Here is an 8,497-nt window from a genome sequence, read left to right as displayed (position 1 = left end):
GCATCCATCTGTCGTGGTTTAAACCCAGTCAGGTAACTTGTTCACTCACTCCCTGTGAGTGGTGCCGAGCTGACAACAATCGAGGTCCGTGTCATCCCCCCCCCACCGGGGTTCTCCCCCACTCCCGGAGGAACGGGGAGGAGGATCGAGAGAGTGCAACTCCCACGGGTTGAGACAAGAACAGTCCAGCAACCAATGTACAACACAAATCACCACTGCTACTATCAACTACAACAATGATAAGGGAAAATAACAAGGGAAGAGAATACGATACCACCGGCCAAGAAGACGAGTTCCACCCGGAAGCCCATGTCCTTCCGGGTAACTCCCAGTCACCCCCCACCCCGGCCATGACGTGCTGTGGTATGGAATACCTCCCTGGCTAGCCCGAGTCAGGCGCCCCATCTCTGCTTCCTCCCGGCTTCCCCTCCTCCCTGGCAGAGCATGAGCCTCACAAAGTCCTTGGTCAGGGTAAACATCACTTAGCAACAACTGAAAACATTGACTTCACCAACACTGTTCTCAGGTTGGAAGTCAAAACACAGCACTGCACCAGCTAGCACAAAGGAAAAAAAAAAAAACAAACATGACTGCTACTGCTGAACCCAGGACACCATCATATCCCTTTGATGATTTCAATGGAGCAACCTCAGAGGAAGGACCTGCTTAGTGGAAGAGGGAGAGACTGTGGATGCTGTCCACCTAGGTTTAAGTAAAGAATTTGACACCATTTCCCACAGCATTCTCTTGGAGAATTTGGCTGCTCATGGTTTGGATAGGTGTACTCTTCACTGGGTAAAAAAGTGGCTTGATGGCTGGGCCCAAAGAGTGGTGGTGAGTGTAGTTAAATCCAGTTAGCAGCTAGCGACAAGTGGTGTTTCCAAGGGGTGAGTACTGGGGCCAGTGTTGTTTAATGTCTTTATCAGTGATCTGGATGAGGGGATCAAGTAGACCATCAGTACATTTGCAGGTGACACAAAGTTGGGTGGGAGTGTTGATCTGCTGGATGTTTTTTCAGAGGGATCTGGACAGGCTGGATCAATGGGCTGTGGCCAATGATATGAGGTTCAACAAGGCTTAGTGCTAGGTCCTGCACCTGGGTCACAACAACCCCATACAATGCTGCAGGCTTGGGGGAAAGTGGCTGGAAAGCTGACTGGTGGAAAAGAACATGGGGGTGCTAATTAGTGGCCCCTGAACATGAGTCATCAGTGTTCCCAGCCAGCCAAGAAGGCCAACAGCATCCCGGCTTGTATAAGCAAGAGTATGGCCAGCAGAACTAGGGAAGTGATTGTCCCCCTGTACTCAGCACCCCAAATACTGTGTTCAGCTCCTGGCCACCTCAATCCAAGAAAGACAATAAGGTGCTGGAGCATGTCCCAAGAAAAGCAACAAAACTAGTGAAGGGCCTAGAGCACAACTCTGATAAGGAACAGCGAGGGAACTGGGGTTGTTTAGTCTGGAGAAAGGAAGGCTTAGGGGAGACCTTGCTTTCTTCAACTATCTGAAAGGAAGTTGTAGTGGGGTGGGGGTTGGTCTCTTCTGCTGAGTAACAGGTCATAGGACAAAGGGAAATATCCTCAAGTTGCACCAGAAGTTTAAGTTGGATATTAGGAAAAATTTCTTCACTGAAAGGGTTACCAACCACAGGAACAGGCTGCCCAAGGAAACAGTTGTGTCATCATCCTTGAAGGCATTTTAAATGATGTGTAGATGTGGCATTAGGGACATGGTTTAGTGGTGAACTTGGCAGTGCTAGATTAATGTTTGGACTTGATGGTCTTAAAGGTGATTTCCAACCAAATGATTCTACGATTCTGTGAAGTTTGTTCTTTTGTTTGATTCTTTCATCTGACAGCAGAATTAAACAGTTCCAATAATGGTTAATAGGCACCCATCTGCTGATGCTCTCAAACAGGCTTTGTCAAACTTTGTATTTTGTCAGGCACAGAATGGATCAGAAAAGATACTTTAACTCTTGAACAGTCTCCCTGCTTGCTTGTTTTTCTCAAAACAGCCAGGAGCGGGGCCCACAGGCAAGTGCCCAAAAAGGACCAGGGAACTGACCTGTTCAGGTACTTCACATCCTCAGGCACAGTAGAAAGACAAATGGACTCTAAAGACCCTGTTTCTAGGCAAGCTCTTGTTGCTCTGGACTGTTCTAGAAAAATTAATGTTACAAACATTTCCAAAATGTCCATTAAACAAGTATTTCCCTTTCTGAATTTTCAGAGATGTGTTTCAGGTCTAATTCTGGTTCTTGGATTTTGCAGAGATCCTCTCTGAGTAAAGTCTTAGGCCACTGCCAAAAATCTAGGTAAGGTGCTGATCTAGAAGAATGTGTTTATTTTGCTCTCTCATTGAGAGATTTGAGTGCATTGAATGTACTCATCTGTTTGCAATCTCCTCTTACCAAGTATGTTGTCTGCAGGAGACAATTAGTTGAACAGAACATTCATAATTAAATTGCTCATTGGATCTGTTCTGGATTTTTTTTCCTTCTCAAGTTTTGCATGGAAATCCCATTTTTAATGAAATAGGATTTGAAAATGCAGAGAAACACAGAAAAATACCCAACAGTTTATTTTAGCAGAAAAAGGCTATAATGTACACTATCATTTCTGGCTTTTCTGATATTTCCAACTGAATTAAAATAATGAATAGTTGTTTAGTACATTTGGTTTGATTAAGTCTCTGGCTTAAGACATTTCACTCAGAAATAGACTTAACAGTTAACATTTACTGCTGTTAACAGTAGATGTTGATGGCACCCTTGTCCACTAATGCAGCAAGTAGACCTTAAGGTTTGCTGTATACCTACTGACTTCAAGGAAAGTCATTAAAAAGTCATAAGATCCTTAAACATGTACCACATAGCTATATGAATTGGAGCACAGTTCTTGAGGTCTTAGACATATTTTTCTTATCTTGAAAAATTGTGTTGCTGTAACAAGTTGCTCTTTATTCATTCATCTATATTATTCCAGTACCTAGAAATGTCTCCCAAAGTATGGATACCAAATAAAATACAGTCCTTGCCACACAGTTTTCAATTTCAATAAAGCATGTATGAGAGAAAGGAAAATTACAGTAAAAATGGCATTATCATTTTTTTGTCAAGGAACTGAGGCATAGCCATCACTCTCAGAAAGTATTTAAATTGAGGCTAGAAAGAGTAAGTACTTGAATGATTCTGAAGATTTTAAAGTTGCCTTTGCAGTAAAATAGGCCTGCATAAACCAAGATTGTGCTGGACTTGGAATTCTGAGAGTTATAAACATTTCTCAGTTAATGCAGCATTAAAACAGTATTACTTATGACTGAATATGTTTATACAACACTCATCCTGCCACCGTTCAACTTTCCAGAAATTGACTTTGCAAATGTAATGTTCTTTTAATAAGCTTCTCATATGTAATCTAATACTGAAAAAAAATTGCAAAAAAAAATTACGTTAATGCTGGCAATAGAATCTTTATAATTGGTTAACTTCTCCTTCATTTACTTAACAAGGCATTTACTTGTTTATATTAAAAAGCTGCATCATGACAGAAGACATCATATGAAATCTGAACCCCAAGGAAGATGAAGATATTTTTCTCCATTGGCCTCTCTGAGAGCAGGATTTCCACAACAGAGTTTTAGATTCAAGAAAGACAGGAAGGTATAAAAATCAGATACATGTCTGACTTTGAAAAATCTCATCTCTGCTAAATAAAAGAAAAAAGAGAAAAAAAGGAGGGAGCAGAGCACCCTCATGTTTTAAAAAACTAATTCTCCAGAAGTTCCATAAAACAAGAAATTCGGATTCTTAATGTGGCTGAATTTTAACTGTAAAGCTCATCTATTATCTTTATTCTTAAGTTTCAATTTATACATAAACTGGATTGATATATAAAACTTCTTTTTAAATTGTGTGATAATTAATTTCAGTAGACTTTGCTTAAATATTAATTGCTCCACATTCTCTGCATAGCTGTACTAGTCATATATTCTGCCTCATAAATGCAGTTCCAGGCAGATAATTAGCACCAGTTATTTATGTCCATTTCTAGTTTTTAGATGACACTTTCTATGACAGAGCACGCCCATACTATGTGTAGCCAACAGTGGGATTATGAATTTGGTATAATGATGTACACTTTTATGGGTCAGGCAAGAAAAAGATGTATGCCTACTGGCTTCACCACCCCAATGAACAGCAGGAATATTTGAAGTCAGGCCAACAGCGTGCCAAAGCTATTTTGCGGGGACAATAACAGCACAAAGTAATATGTAGCAATACTCAACCAGAAGAAAAACTGTAATGGATGTAAGATGTGAAGATATTAAGATCTCCTCAGAGATGTTACTGAGCTCAGAAGAGCTGTATTGCACTGAGTGGGATACTGGAGAAAGAGTCAAGCTTTCTGAGATTAAGCCTCCCTTCTCCTGTCCCGCAAGTTTTTCAAACTCATTTAGAGATGCAAATTGGTGGAATTTTTGCTTAAAGCTTTTCTAGCTGTGCATAACCTTACCAGAACTGTGGGTTCTTATCTTGTTCTGCTGGAAAAACAGCTCTGTTTTCTGTCATACTCTAGGTTTTACTGATTTCAGCACTTCTTTTCCAGGATCTAAGCACTTTCTTGCTGTAAACAAAAAAAATTGCTAATATTTAGAAAAAATCTGCAAAATAGAATTTTCAGAAACTGTTCATTTGCCAGTAAACTGTGCTTTGTATAGGACCTTTTGAACACAGCTTAAAAAAAAAAAAAAGACAACGAGTGGTTTTCATCTTAATACTGAGTGACTTACAAAAGATGAAAGCAATTAGAAGCAACTTGGAGAGGCAGAAAAAGTCTCTTCTTGAACCCATGGAGAGGATTTGGCTAAGTGGCAAAGTCTGAGGGATTAGAATTAAATAAAGTAAAATAAAAGTAAGAGCACATAAAATGAAGACCCTTTTTCTTGCTATTTAGTTTTAAATACCCTGCTTTATAACCTTCAGTGCCTTAGGCTGGCAATCTAGATTGTAAGGGCATAATGTGGAGATATGGCACCTTGGGAAGAGGATAGAAGTATTTTTCATAAAGTCCCGAAATCTGTTGAACATCATTATGGAAGCTGCAATAGTTGGAGTAGAGGATTTTTAAAAGTCCCTTCCAACCCAAAGCATTTTATGATATTTGTGTGATGAAGGTTCAACTTGCTTCCCTGCACTAGTGTCTGATAAACCACTTTCCCTTCCCTCGCCTGAGTTGGATAGTGTCTCACAAACACTGAGTTAACAATTTTCCACAGTAGCTTTTCACCTCCCACAGGTTATTTTATTTTATTGTGAAAGAAAAATGTTTCTAAGTATCATTTTACTTTGAAAGGGGAGCTTATCTCCAACATTTAGGTTAGCAAAAGCATTTAAAGAATCATGTATTTCTTGTCAGGCTCAATTTTCATTTCTTTAAAGTGTATTTGTCTTGTTCCCCTGTTCTTCCATGTATTCTAATGCATAAATAACATCCTATTGTAATTCTTTTTATCTGACTCTTCTGTTTACCTCCTGCTGCATGTGGAAATCTTAGAAAAAGCCTATGGAGTGGAATATGGTTTTATCTCTATACCATATATAGCAAAATAAACAGTGGGAGCTGAGGTGTTGATCAGCAACAAATAGAAGCTTTAAAAGAGAGGGAGAGTCAAACATGTCACTTAAATGGAGCTTTTACTCTCCAGTGCTTTAATGAAGAGGCCCTTTAGGTGCATCATTTTAATTTATCGGGAGCAAAAGGCTTTAAAGCTGAAGTCAGATATTTCCACCTTCAAGTAAATAGCATAGAAGTGTTTACAAAATCATTAGCAATTTTGAAGACAAATGATCCTTCTCCAGGTCTCAACTAATTCAAGACCATTTTGAGCAAAGTCTTAAGAACAATTTAGGAGACAGCTTACACTAGGAAGTGTGAATGACAAAAGAACAGGTTTTGAGAAAATAAAGATGCCATGATAGTGATAAGAAATGATGTTTTCTTATCCATCATGCTTGGGTAAGGAGATATGACTGGGCAAAATATTTGCATATAGTGTTGTTTTGCAAGGTTTGCTGCTAATAGAAGCTCCTTTAAACAGCCCCTTTTTGCCTTTCTCCATTATATTGCAATGGTTTTCTCCTTAGGCAGTGCTGATATTTTAACTTCTCAGCGCCTAAAAAGTGTCTGAGACTTTAAGTTATGAAAAAAATCTGGAAGTAAATGTGTACCAAAGTGTTTCCCCAGTAACAGTGCTTATCCAGACTGCAGGCAGCCAAAAAAAAACCCAAAACAACAACAACAGAAACAAAAACCCCACACATCCCAAAAAAAGCCCTCAGCCAAGCAAAACCTAACCAAACAATCTCGTACGGTTTAATCCAGCCTCATATATAAGGAAATATCAAGACTTTAAGAATGACTGTTTAAGTCTGAGATGAGCTGAATTTCTTCCTGTATGTATCCATCTCACTATATTTTCTCTAGTGGCAGCCTGAGGGTAGGAAAATACTGATCTGAGTGCTTCAGTGTGTACAATTCAGCTGGATGAGTACAGACTTCTGAGTGTCTCAGCAGCAGAAGAAATGTTCAAAATCATTTCAGAAACATTTTGTCTTCAGAAATAGCCAGAGACCAACAATAGTCACAGCAATTTGCATCCCTACAATTCAGAGGTTGCATGACCAACTGATTACCATTATAGTATTTCTTTAGTGTGTGCTATGTTGCAAATGACTCTGTCAAAAAGGTGCGTGCCCATTTTTTTCTTCTTTTTCTTCTCAACTGTCTTTCTTCCTATCTACAGTTCATTTTCTTAGCGTACCTTCTCGGAAGTTTGCTATAGAAACTGGGCAGAGATGACTGTTGATCCTAGTTAGAAACTGCAGAAGTGCTCAGTTGTTCCCACAAAAGCATCCAGGATGAGACTACAAGATGTCATAGAAATCCCATATTGCTGGAGCAAATGGTATATGATCATTGAAAATTAAATCCTAGATGTCCTTGGCATACTTACATCCATAGTCTACTGGCACACAGCACAGGTAATCTCTAAATGTATGTATACCAGCAATAGGAAAAACAGCCACTGAAATGAATTAAAAAGTGACTTATGCGGTGCTACTAAAAGGTTGATTTCTCTGCCCTGTAGGATATCCATTTGTTCTTTCTTTGTTTTTTTACATCATTTAAAATAAAAGTAATTTACACTTTGCAATATGTATGCTGTCCTAGGTAACCTGTGATAGTGAGAGAACACATCAAGTCATACCAAAGCTATCATGCTATGTTACAGAGTTTTAAAAGATATATCACTTGCAAAACCAGTAATTGAAAATTTAAAACCCTCCTATAAAAATGCACAGCAAGCAGGTTTAATAATCTGGGGCCTTTTAAAAGAACAGTTCAGCTAGTTGTGCTTGATTTGGGGATCTGGATTACAAAATGTGCATATTGCATAACCGAAAGTTCTGCTCAAACAGTTAGAGTTTTTAAGATAACGAAAGGGAACAGACTACATTTAATCCTAAAGCAGAGGACTTTCTGTGGGTTATATCATTAAATGCATTTCCTTTACTCTGGTAGAAAGTCAAAGGGGGGGGGGGGGAAGCAAACAGAAACCTTACCAAGTAAAGCCAAGGTGTCAGGAAAAAATGCTGGTGACTAGCAGTGGTATGCATGACTTTATAGAGGTTATTGGATGGAAAGCACAGAAAGTTTCTATAAGTTGAAAGAAGAAATTTGAGCTAGGATCCCTGAAAATTAAATACCATGGCCATTTAAATCTAAAGTAGAGTGAGAGGCAGACTAAGCTGCAATAGTTTTCTTGAGCTCTTTCTTGCTGTTGCATGGCTTAATATTCTCCAGAGTGTAATTCAGGATATATCCACATGAGACCAAGGGAAATAATAGTCAATGGGAATAGTGGCAAGATAAAATGCATAAGACAGAAAATTGCTCTAAAATGTTCCTCAGAAAATGATTTTTAATATCAAAAGACATTTCCAGTCTATATTATAATTTGTTTTTCTTCTATATCCCGAGCAATTGTGATGAAGGTTTTAAAGCTTGCACATCTGTTTTAAGAATCATCCAAATATTGTTTGGAAGAAGACCACAAGGTCTTTCTATCATTCATGCCAACATCCATCCTTCATGGGTTTAAATAGGGCAGGAAAAGACAGGTAGAAGAATTTCAGCTAGGAAAATTATAGCAAAGCATATATTCAGTCTTCGAAGCACATTTACAACTTACTAGATCCTTGTTTCTGAATGTACTTGCTCTGCATATTGTTCCAAAGTAATTATTGCTGTTGTAGCAAGTGACATCAATGATTACCAAATTGGTAAGGGGAAATCCTGCCTGACCAATTTGGTGGCCTTCTATGATGGGGCTACAGAACTGATGGACAGGGGTAGAGCAGCTGATGTCATCTACCTGGACTTGTGCAAAGCATTCGACGCTGTCCCACATGACATCCTTGTCTCTAAATTGG

The sequence above is a fragment of the Pezoporus flaviventris genome, unplaced genomic scaffold (assembly GCF_033815535.1).
Source record: "Pezoporus flaviventris isolate CSIRO_AGI_PZ_B2104156 unplaced genomic scaffold, CSIRO_AGI_Pfla_v1 ptg000007l, whole genome shotgun sequence".
In the NCBI taxonomy this organism is placed as follows: domain Eukaryota; kingdom Metazoa; phylum Chordata; class Aves; order Psittaciformes; family Psittacidae; genus Pezoporus; species Pezoporus flaviventris.
This window is presented reverse-complemented; position numbering follows the sequence as displayed.